Source organism: Belonocnema kinseyi, chromosome 10 (assembly GCF_010883055.1).
Source record: "Belonocnema kinseyi isolate 2016_QV_RU_SX_M_011 chromosome 10, B_treatae_v1, whole genome shotgun sequence".
In the NCBI taxonomy this organism is placed as follows: Eukaryota; Metazoa; Arthropoda; class Insecta; order Hymenoptera; family Cynipidae; genus Belonocnema; species Belonocnema kinseyi.
In genome coordinates this window covers 104,299,122-104,312,076 of record NC_046666.1, presented here as the reverse complement: position 1 = coordinate 104,312,076, position 12,955 = coordinate 104,299,122, and the positions used below count along the sequence as shown (strand labels likewise).

General features: G+C 27.8%; 2 protein-coding genes across 2 annotated transcripts in view; one reads left to right on the top strand and one right to left on the bottom strand.

Annotated features, from left to right (window-relative positions):
* LOC117181674 overlaps positions 1 to 12,955 on the top strand; it is a 127,972-nt gene that overhangs the window by 50,579 nt on the left and 64,438 nt on the right. The window lies entirely within an intron of this gene.
* LOC117181673 (transmembrane inner ear expressed protein) overlaps positions 1 to 12,955 on the bottom strand; it is a 269,684-nt gene that overhangs the window by 193,417 nt on the left and 63,312 nt on the right. The window lies entirely within an intron of this gene.

The following is a 12,955-nucleotide window of genomic DNA, read 5'->3' as shown; positions in this document are numbered from 1 at the left end:
CCCCCCCCCCTTTCATCGCTGATAAAATCATCAAGACAAGATGGAAACTCATACACATGGTGGAGTCTACAATTACTGATTTCTGGAAAAAGGAATAACTTGTTGTATGGACCATTGTCATCTGGCACATTTTGGGTGATGGACATCCGCTTCATCCTTTACGAAGTAGTCTAGACTCATCAAATATACCTTGGACAACGTATGCTATGCCCTTTTTCAAGAACTTGGAAATTTCCGAAGACCTACATGTGGAGGAGGGTGGAAATAACTGCACCCACTCAATTACACGGGGACATTATTGGTACAGCAGAATCTTCTGGGAAATTACTTGAAACAAGGGTGGGACCCAAGTTACGCCCAATCTTAAATTATCGATTACATGTGGATCCTTTCCGCTCAGCAGAAACTTCTAGAAGAACATGTGGAAAAGTGTGGTACCAATGTGCGCCCGCCGGAGTATAAAAGGAAGTATCCTTACCTTCAAGTTCCAGTTCTGAAGCACACCTCAGTTCCCAGCCAGCGGAAGCTCTGTTGGTTTTGTCGCGAAATCCGGACCTTCGTCCCCGAGGGCCCGTCAACCTCTCTAAGTCTTAGTCAAAATCGAATCAACGAGAAGCCTAAATCAATTTGAGATCCAGTTCCTGAAACTCTACCAAGGGGTCTTCATCCAGTTCCAGCTCCGATTCCAGTTCCAGTTAAATCTCCAAGGTCTACAGTCTTCAAGGTCCCAGTTCCGAGCTCTGATTTGAACTCCAGTGTTGTGCACATTAGGATTATCGGATTATTAAACCACGTCTCACAAATCTTCATCAAGGTAATCAATAACACATCCGAAATTATACAAAATTATATACCTCTCTCATCTCAACGTTCTCATTCATCCAATATTGTATTTTCTTTCCCATTCCCTCAAGAGAAGTAAATTACACTTCCTTCAGAGTCGTTTCTCCCCTAAAATTCTTGTAGTCATTCCCTGCCGCTTCATTCATCTATCAATAAATGTATTTTACTTGTCTGTATTTCATATCCCTCATTTATTCAATTTGACCCCTGAAATCCTGTTCGTTTAGTCCAGAACGATACGTTCTGCAGATAAATCAGGAAATATCTCTGACCACTATGTAATGTTCCTAATTATCATCCTAGGACGTAAAAAAATGTTGCATAACTTTTCCTTTGAAGGTGGGGGGGGGGGGGAATGAGTTTTATTAAAAAATGTGTGGAACTTTCTAACATACAACTGCATGAATTTCTGACCTTTCTTATATTCATTTTTTAAGTGTATTTTAGTCTGCCTTATGTTTAGGGAAAACCCATATACTAAAAAACGATCAGAGAAATATCTATTTCTTCAAAAGCCAAATCTTTACAACCGTTTGTTAACATTTTTAAAAGTTTTTCTGTATCATATTAAAAGAAAATTTTGGATTTTTATAAAAGTATTATAAGTTTTCATTATTAAAAGTAATGTATACAGAGCACAATTTTTATTTAAAATTTCATTAGTTATTAAGATACTATATACAAAGATTAACATTTAGCATTGGTTTGTCTCTTTTAAAATTAGGAGGTACTTCTTTATAAAATGAATTTTGTTAAATTTATTTTACAATTATTTACAATTACAATTATTTTACAATTAAAATAAAATTGTAAAAGCTAAGTTTTGTAATAGTGTGATAAGTATTTTTAGACATTAAAGGTTTTTTAAAGTGTTGATATATGAAGAAAGAATATGAGTTCAATTGTTAATAACTTTTCGGCTTTTTCTCTTAAAATCCCCAAAATTGTTATTATAGTTTTAAACATTTAGAAGTTTGGAAGAACCCAAGAAATATTTGATAAATTTCCGGAAATTTTTGAAAGTTTCTTAATATTTCTAATACACTTAAAACGACTTAAATTCCTAAAAATATTTTTAACTGACCAAACTTTTTCTTAAATTTTTAAACAATCATGCCAGATATAAAAGATTGCCTTCAAATCTTCCAGATTCTTCTAAGCTAATTCTGAAATCGTGTGAAATGTATTGCAACAAAATTGCGCAAAAAGGCTTAATTATTCACCATTTTTAAAATGTTTAGAAAATAATTACAAATTTTGTGTGATATTTTTTCAATTTTCTCTCAGAATCTATTCAATTCCATTTTTGGTTGAAAATTAATCTTTTTTAATTGAAAATCCGACTATATTATTAAAAATTGAACTATTCTGTAGTAAATTCGGTTTTTTTTCAAAATATTTTTTAGTTGAAAATTCATTTCTTCCATCGAAAATTAAACTATTTTGCAGAAAATTAAATTTTTTATCTAATAATGTAACTATTCCACTTTTGGTTAAATACTTCTTTTAGAGTTTTAATATTCATTTTCAAGGTTGAATATTTAACAAAAAATATCTTTTTCAATTGAAAATTCATCCTTTTTAATAGAAAATTATTCTTCTTGTTTGAAAATGAATTTTTGGTTGATAATATAACTGTTTTGTTAAATTAGACTTTTTTTGTTAGTTAAAAAAACATTTTCTTTAACTAAAAATATAACTGTATCATTTTCGGTTGAAAATTTTTTTTCGATTTTTAAAAATTTGAAAATGTAACAATTATATTAAAAATGTGTTATTCATTTATTTTTTTGAAAACTGACCTTTCTCACTCACAAATTCATCTTTTTTGTTAGAAAATTATTATTCTTGTTTAAAAATTCATCTACTTTAAGAATTCATTTCTTTGGCTGAAAATATATTTTTAGGTAAAAATTCTTTTCTTTTGTTATAAAATGGTTGAAGGTTCAAGTATTTTTTTTTAAATTAAACTATTATGCTGCAAATTTTTTTTGGGTCAATTTATTTTTTGAATACATAATGTAACCGTTTTTCGTTTAAAAATGGTATATTTTGTTAAAAATTCGTTTTTTGTTTTGTTGTTTTAAAATTGATTTTAAAAGTGTTGAATTTCTGTTTTCGGTACAAAATTATTGGTTTGAAAAGTAAATTATTTATTTGCAAATTCAATTTTTTTCTTGAAATTCAAATATTTTGTTGAAGCTTTAATTTTTTGTTGTGATTAATTATTTTTTAACTGAAAATTTAACAATTCAATTTTTCGTTACAACATTATCTTTTTAGTTGAAAATTCAACTATATGGTGAAAAATTTATGTATTTTTTGTAAGTTTAGTCTTTTTTGGAAGAATATTAGTCGTTTTGTTGTTGAATTCATTTTTTTGGTTGAAAATTGCACTATTGTCTTAGAGAATTGATTGTTTTTATTGATTCAAAAGTAATTTTTTGGAATAAAAATTTAACTGTTTCATTTGTTGTAAAAAGTTAATCTTCATTACTTGAAAATTAACTTCTTTCGTTGAAAAATCTATTTTATATCCGAATTTTTGACTAATCCATTTTTGGTTGACTACTTATTATTTTATTTTAAAATTTCTTTCTAAAGATGGAAATTGAACAATTTTGTTGACTTCTTTTTCTTTGATAAATTACCTTGTTAGTTGAAAATTTATCTTCTTTGGCGGCGAGTTATTTTTCTTCTTTGAAAATTCATCTTTTTTTAGATAAAAATTAAATGCAACGATTAAAAATTCATTTTTTATTTGCAGAATGAAGTATAAATTAAAAAATGTATTTTTAAAAGTTAATTCTTATGTGGAAAATTTAACTATTTTGTCGTAAATTCGCTTATTGGTTGTTAAAAATGTATTGTTTACTAAAAATATGACTAAGATATGCAGCACTAAATTTGAAACATTTTAGATCCAGAAATCTTGTCTCCTATATCTATTTACATTGAGTAAATAGTATTTTTCTTTACGCAATGAGTCTAACAATTCTAAGGTAACTCGCGATTTCAAAACCATGATACGTTTGAGGAGCAGCTAGATCGTCATTTGTCAAGTCGGGAGAGTTCGGATTCCTGCTTGTGCATTTTCGGCATTACAGGATGCAAGCCTATGCAACATGTAGCAGAGCCGACTCACCGACACGCTACGTTTGAATGCGTATGCTCCCATATGGGAGACTGGTGTCATTTGAAGAAAAAATATTATTAGTATTTAAAAAGTTTAATTCTTTTGGTAACAAGTATTTTAATTCTGCTGCGTCAAAAGAGATACTATTCGAAAAATTAATAAAAATATGATTAGTATTAACATAATTCTAAATCTTAAACGAGTAATTTACTATATAACTGATTTAACACTTTATTATAGGAAACCTCTTGACACTTGATATAAACCCTAATATCTTAAGCAAACACATTAAAAAAATGAATGATATAACCATTTTTACTTCTTTCACAGTTTACTACAAAAATTACAGAGCATTATTTTCTACATTTGAATAATGATGTACAGTTTTAACTTAGTTTTTCTTTAAAAATTCAAAATATATCTGCTTTAACCCATATATTATTTCCTAAAAATTTCAAAATGAAAAACAATGTAAACAATCTCATAAAATTAAATCTACTTTCTATAACACTAATATTTCACTGGAGTGAAAACATTTTCAAAGAAGAAAATTACTTTCAAACATATTTTATTATGTCAGCAATGTTCGAACGAAAATTATTTTTGTAAATGTTAGCTCTAATAAAAAGCGCAAATGTTTCCCCGAATACCAGTCAGGAGAATGAAATTTCAAAACAAATGAAAAATAAAATTTCGTTTTATTGGTTGTAATATTTTATATAAATTTTTTATCATTTTACAGACTGTTTTAAAATAAATAATTAGAATATAAATCCAAAATTTTACAAGAAGACCTGTGCATATATCAATCAAGAAAAAATTTGAATGAAGAACAATATTTTTAAACTTGCTACAGACAAAAAACTTATTCCGAAAATAAAAAAATCTACTTTATTACTGTTAAAATTTTTTTTTCGTGATACGCAGAAAATTTTATTAATTTCTCTATTGTCTATTGTGAATCGAATAAATAAATCGGCAATACATCTGTCTTACATAAAGGAAATTTACCTAAATGAAAATTACGCTTTTACTAAAAAATATACAAATTAAAAAAAATATAAGTAAAAAATATTAAGAATATCGTATCTAGCCGTCTAAGGCTTTCTCTGTGAAAACGTGAAACGTAGTAAAAATTGCCCTAAATTAAAATTATTCTCAAAAGTTTTTGCATTACTGTTGCCATTATTAAAAATTACTTTTTCTTTTAATAAAAAATGTAGAACTTAAAAAAAAAATATTTCACTTATATGAGGAATATCGTATCTAGTCGAGTAGGGTTTCTGATTGAAAACGTAAATTGTGGTGAAAATGTCCATAAATGAAAATTATTCATAGAAACTTTACATTCCCATTGCCGTTATTAAAAATGATTTTTGTTTTTAATAAAAAATGTGCAACTTAAAAAAAATATCAATAAAAAATATTAGGAATGTCGTATCTAGTCGCCTAGGTTTCCTGGATGAATATCGAATATCTCGCAAACCTGTTTAATTTTTCGGAAAACAGGGAAAGAACTGTACAGCCTGTGAAAGCTATTTATAGTATCTGTATTTATTTATCTACGTATGAGGAATATAAAGATAATAAGAAAAACGCTTCAAAATTCCATATTTTTCGATTTTTTCGAAGCACACCCTACTGAAAATTCCTATATAGGTTCATATATGTGCCACCTATATGAAATTACATAGGATCCTATGTAGGTGCCTGCATAGGACACTCCCTAATAAGGTACTTAATGATACCTAACTAATGGTACCTCATGGTATTTTATGATATTTATGTCTCTAGGTGCTCCTGGAGGACCAAAGAAAAACGTCTGCGCAGCCATAGGTGCCATAGAATCTGTTATTGCATGTAGTCGTCCGTCAGTTGGTTAGGTGTGATACTTATCGTTAACACTTGGGTGCTAATCTTTAAAAAATTATTTTTTATAACCCTCACATTACTCTCACAAAAATTAATGAGAGCCAGGCGAGGGGCTATTCACTCTTGTATTTAACGTTTGAAATTATTTTTAAATTTTGCCTATAACGTAACTAATGCTCGGAGTAATGCTGCTTAGAGTGTAGAGTGTTCGAAATCAGTAGACTGGAAGTATAACGCCAGTTAAGAAAGAAGCAGTGTAGCACAGTGCTGGAGAGTGAGACGAAATAACGCGAATAGCGTTTAATAACATAAGACAACACTGCAGCCAGTGTAAGTCAGTGATAATTAGTGCGAATAAGGTCGCTTCGTTCTTTTTCGCCGTCCTTTTTCGCCATCGGTCCAATGACACATGCTCACTGTAAACAGGCGACGTTATCTTTGGATTTTCACAACGTGCTTTTAAGTCACCTTTTCGTGTAGCAACTGAGCTTCTTTGCACGCAACTTTCATGATTGTAAATCGAAAATTTATGTTTGTAAAGCTGAAGTCAGGAATTTCCTATCTTTCATTCGCACAACAAATTCAAACAGTTTTAGTAAAAAAAAAACTATGATTTCTACGCGATAGTGCCTTTATTTTGAATTTATTTATCTTGTTGATCAAAATATAAATTGTTATAATTTAAAAAATATTATCAAGCAGATATCATTTTCAAAAATATTCAAAGAAATTCAGATAATAAACAAAAATAAGAGTCTGCAAAAAAGGATATTGAAAAAATTTTCTAAAAACTTTGATTATAACAATGATTTTTGATACTTTTTAAAAATTATTTTTAATTAAATGACGTTCCTGCATTAACGCAGAGTACTTTTACCAAAAAGAAAAAAATGTATACTATAAATAACACTATTTGACAATTTCCTCATAAGATTTATTTTTAATAATTAAATGGATCAATAACCAATTATTTGTATTCTGTAATTCGACACTAATCGATTTAAGATGATTTAAAGTTTAGCTAAACAGTTTTTGCAGCATGAAATAGGACGAAAAATTCTCTTGTGAAAAATCTCACTTTTTCATACTTTGAGTGAAAATATTATAAATAAAAAAAGAAGCAAACAGAAATTTCGAGGTGAAGTTTCTTCAAAATTTAATGCACTTTAATTATAAAAAAAATGAAGATCGGGCCACAAGTTAATGCTGTGGGCTTTTTTAAAGAAAAAAGTGCATTTTTCCCCCTCCACTGTGCCTCGGTTCTCGCAAAGCGTCGTTTAACGTTGGTTAGTGCAGTTAACGCTTTCTAACGCACCTCTAACGCAAAGAACGGCGAAATCAGCATGACTTAAGGCGAGTTAGAGTAGACTACTAGGTAGTGCGTGCTAAGAAAGAAATCAACGTCCAACAACGAAAATTCACTGCAGAAAATGTAAATATCACACGGAATCACATGAAATCGTCATGCAATGTTTTCGTTATTCGAGAGGGAATAGCCGCTCAGAGCAGTGATCCCAGATCTGAAACGAGACGTGATCACAGGTCTATGTCCGTGTGAATATAGTAGGAGACGATGTAAATGACTAGGCTGCGTGTGCAACACATTTATCCTCTTCTGAACCCAGCTTATAAGAATAATTCACCGCTTCTTACCTCTCATCATTTGAATTTCAGATTCATCGTTGCAATTTTTATAATCATACGGATTGCAATTTTCGTTGCAGTTAGTCAGAAGCGTTTGATTCCCATATTTTATTCAATCAGTAAAACAACAGATTGTATCACCAATTAATTACGTACAACCTGCAGATATTCACTTTATTTAATTAATTATGATCGAAGTTCCAAACGATTTTGACACTTGTCAAACGTCAAATATCACTCACGTACCGTTACATTAGTGAAAATCAACTCCAATTTTTAAGAAAGTACTTAATGCACGTCCAAAATGTATTTATGAACAATTTTAATGTTGTGTTACATTTTTTTTAATTCGTAATTAATTATTAATTTGAAATGCTCGGTGAATCCTGAGCAACATAAACTTTTTTCAGAATTTGGTTATACGTATATTTTGCGCACGTCTTCTGAGTCTCAAAGCCTTTGACCAATCGGCGCAAAATCTCGAGCGCAAAATCTAGTTGTCCAACACACGCGGGAACGACCTACATTCAAAGGCACAATGCGGCACTAAGAGTGCTTTATTAGCATCTCTGTCACTCTTACGGCATTAACCTTAATATCGCTCCTCTAAATGCTCCTAGGGAAATCGAGTCAATTGTCGAGAATGGGAAGTGCCGCATATACTGGAACTTTATATTCTCGACAATTGTTTCTGTTGCTCACTCGAGGCCTGACATGGCTCTTCTTGACTTCCATGTTCTTGACCATGTTCATTGTCGAATTTTCGGCACCAGCTGACAAAATCATTATAACCAAGGAGAATGAAAAGAAATAGAGGTATTGAGACCTTATAAGGGAGTTGCAACGATTGTACCCGGAATATTCTGTTAAACTAAGCGTCCTTATCATCGTCGCTCTTGTAGGTGCCAAGCTTTCACTTTCTAATGGCCTAAAATGCATCCCTGCGTGTCAAGAATATGCTAAAACACTTGCGGAAAAAATGCAGAAGGCGGTAGTCCTTAGGTCGCTCCTTGTTCTTAGGGTGCACGAGGCTTTTGCTGGATCGTCGTATTGATTTCTTTACAGACTGTAACCACCTATCTCACGGTCGTGAGACGTGGTTGTGGCTGAAATTTTACCGCGATTTTGCTGGGAGCGGGTGCAATTTTCCGGATTAGCACTCGATCCCGGCGAAATACTGCGGTTGTCCTTATGACAAATTTTTAATTATATATATATATATATATATATACATATGTGTTAATTGATAATATTATAATTATGTTATATTATAATAGTCTTATTTATATCTTGATCCTCATTTGAATGAAATTAAAGAAATTGGCCATTTTGTGAAAAAAGTCCTCTTTTCTATCAAAACTTCAACTAATTTGTTGAAATTTTTTTTTGAAGGTTCATCACTTTCGTTGAAAATACATGTTTGAAACTGGCAATTATAATATACCATTTTTGGTTAAAAAATCATGCATTTTGTTGAAAAATCGTCTTTCTTTGTCGAAACTAAATTTTTTATGGAAAGTTTATACTTTTGGATTAAAAATTACATTTTTCGATTGAATTATCAACTGTAAATATTTTCTGGTTGCAAAGTCGTTTTGCTGCAAATGCAACTATACTGTTAAAAATTAAAATCATAATTGTTGGATGGAAAATTCGATTATTCACTTAAAGTTGAACTTAGTAAAAAAATTAATTTTTTCTTATTAGGGGTTCATAATTATAGTTGAAAATTTAACTATTTGCCTTTTATTTGGGTTAAGAATTCAGCTTTTTGTAGATAATACATTTTTTGAGTTTAAAATTAAATAATTTCGTTGAAAGTTTATGTATTTTGTTGGAAATTGACCTTGCTTGGTAGAAATTTAATCTTTTTGGTTGAAAATGTATCATTTTTGGTCAAAAATTTCACTAAGAGTTGAACTACTTCGTAAAAAAAGAAAGTTTTTTTTTCAACAAGGTTTTTGAATTACGGTTGAAAATTCAACTACTTGGTTGAAAGTTTAACTCTTTGATTGAAAACTCATATTTTCCGCTTAAAAAACTCAACTTCTGTAGATAATTTGTCTTTTTGACTTAAAAATTAAATAATTTCGTTCAAAATTCATGTATTTTGTTTAAAATTTGTCTTTTTTGGTAGATTATTAAATTTCTTGGTCGAAAATTCATCTGATTGGTTGACAATTTAAAAACTTTGTTAATAACTAATTTTTTCTGTTAAAAATTATTTATATTACTTTGAAAATGTCACTATCATAGGATTGATTAAAAATTAATCGTATATACTGGTTAAGTTGGAAAATCGTTTTTTTTATAGATCATTAATCTTCTTGGTCGAAAATTCACCTTTTCCCTTGAAAATTTAACAATTTTGTTGAAAATTCGTTCTTTTTTCTTGTTCAATTCAATTTTTTATCACAGTGTTTATCTGGAAATTGAACTATTCCATTTTTGGTTAAAACTTTATTCTATACATTGTATTAGTTAAAACACCAATTATTTGATTGAAAATTAATTTGTTTTCGATTATGATTTTTTTCAATTGAAAGAATTTTAAAATAAAATGTTTTAAATTTAATTTAAGGTATTAAAAATGGAAAAATAATTTATTTTACAAGATTATTCTGAATCCATTCAAAATTAAAGAATTAATAGATATTAGTTTATAAAATTATTTTCAATTATGACTTCAAATATTATTTCAGTCAACACAAATTTTATTTTTAACCCATTAAATTTGGAATTTTTTAATTAAAAAAAAAAATTTCGTTAATCATCATCAATATTTGACCGTTCATTTAAACAATTCATTACAAACAACTGTTAAAAACTACAAAAATTTGAACAGAATGTTTCGAAATAGAAAGCCTTGAATTGTTAAATTTGTAATGAGCTAAATTTTAAGTTTGAACGCTACAATTTTAATTAAAAAAAAGATTCAAAATTAATTTAAAACTTGAAATTATTTCAAATAATTTGAAACACGATGTATATTTTTGCAGATTTTAAAAAAATGAAGCTTTTTGGGAATTCTAAAATATTTAAAAAGAATAACAAGAATTGTTGTGATTGCTAAGAAAATTGAAAATGATTCTTTATTTTAATAAATTAATTTTAAGTGAATATTTGAAAAGATTTTAAAAATTAAAGAAAAAGAACCAAGACGATTTTAAGGCAATTTTTTTAATTTGCAGTTTTTTTAATTTTAGAAAAAAACCTAGTGAACAAAATATATCAATTTTCAACCCAAAAGTTTACTTTTTAAAAAAATAAATTAATTTTCTATCAAATAATTGGTGTTTTAACTAATACAATGTACAGGATAAAGTTTCAACAAAAAATGGAATAGTTCAATTTCCAGATAAAAACGATTAATTTTTAATCAATCCTAGAATAGTTACATTTTCAGATAAGAAAAATAATTTTTTACCGAAAAAATAAATTTTCAACAAAGTTGTTAAATGATACATTTTCAACCAAAAATTAAAATTGTAGCGTTCAAACTTAAAGTTTAGCTCATTACAAACTTAATAATTCAAGGCTTTATATTTCGAAACTTTCTGTTCAAATTTGTATAGTTTTTAACAGTTGTTTGTAATGTATTGTTTAAATGAACGGTCAAATATTGATGATAATTAACGAAAATTTCTTTTTTTAATTAAAAAATTTCAAATTGAATGGGTTCAAAATAAAATTTGTTAGGACTGAAATAAAATTTGTCGTCTAATATCGATTAATTCTTTAAAACATTTTATTTCAAAATACTTTCAATTAAAAAAAAAATCATAATCGAAAACAAATAAATTAATTTTCTATCAAATAATTGGTGTTTTAACTAATACAATGTACAGGATAAAGTTTGAACCAAAAATGGAATAGTTCAATTTCCAGATAAAAACTGTGATGAAAAATTGAATTGAACAAGAAGAAAAAAAACAATTTTTCACAAAATTGTTAAATTTCTAAAGGAAATAGTAAATTTTTGACCAAGAAGATTAATGTTCTATAAAAAAAAAGAAAACGATTTTCCAACTTAACCAATATATACGATTATTTTTTAATCAATCCTATATTAGTTACATTTTCAGATAAAGATAAATAATTTTTAACAGAAAAAATTAATTTTCAACAAAGTTGTTAAATTGTCAACCAATCAGATGAATTTTCGACCAAGAAAATTAATAATCTACCAAAAAAGACAAATTTCAAATAAATACATGAATTTTCAATGAAATTATTTAATTTTAAAGTCAAAAACACGAATTATCTACAAAAAGTTGAATTTTTTTAACGAAAAATATGAGTTTTTAATCAAAGAGTTAAACTTTTAACCAAATAGTTAAATTTTCAACCATAATTGAAAAACCATCTTGAAAAAAACCTTATTTTTATTACAAAGTAGTTCAACTCTTAATGAAATAATTGATTTTTAAACCCAAGAAGTTATACAGTTTATATTTCAACCAAACAATTGCATTTTTGACCAAAAATGATACATTTTCCACCAAAAAGATTAAATTTCTACCAAACAAGGTCAATTTCCAACAAAATACATGAACTTTCAACGAAATTATTTAATTTTAAAGTCAAAAAGAGTATTATCTTCAAAAAAGCTGAATTTTTAACCCAATTTAAAGGCAAATAGTTGAATTTTCAACTATAATTATGAATCCCTAATAAGAAAAAATTAATTTCTTTACTAAGTAGTTCAACTTTAAGTGAATAATCGAATTTACCACCCAAAAATTATGATTTTAATTTTTAATAATATAGTTGCATTTACAGCAAAACGACTTTGCAACCAAAAAATATTTACCGTTGATAACTCAACCGAAAAATGTAATTTTTAATCAAAAATTATAAATTTACCATACAAAAATTTAATTTCTACAAAGAAAGGCGAATTTTTAACAAAATACATGATTTTTTAACTAAAAATGGTATAGATTGATTGCTAGTTTCAAACATGTATTTTTAACGAAAGAAATGAACCTTCAAATAAAAAAATAAAAAATTTAACAAAGTAATTGAACTTTTCATAGAAAAGAGGACCTTTTTACAAAAGAAAGAGATGAATTCCAAAATCGCCAATTTCTTTAATTTCTTTCAAATGCGGATCAAGCTATAAATAAGACTATTATAATATAACATAGTTATAATATTATCATTATTAATATATGTATATATTTATATATAATAGTATTAATATTTATATAATTTATATTTTATACTTGAAATAACGTAATTTCAAAATATACGCATATAAAGAGGCGCGCGAAGTATTTAAATCATGAGAATCGCCAGCATCGAAATCAGGAAATATTAAAATCCCAATCTCTTCATTTTATTTCAAAGCAGATAGAGATATACAGTCTGTCAAGTTAAAGCGTGGGTGGCTTTACTCGCAGTCGGTAAGGTGTATCGACATGATTTTGGTGTCAAAATATTAAGAAGAGCTCCCTC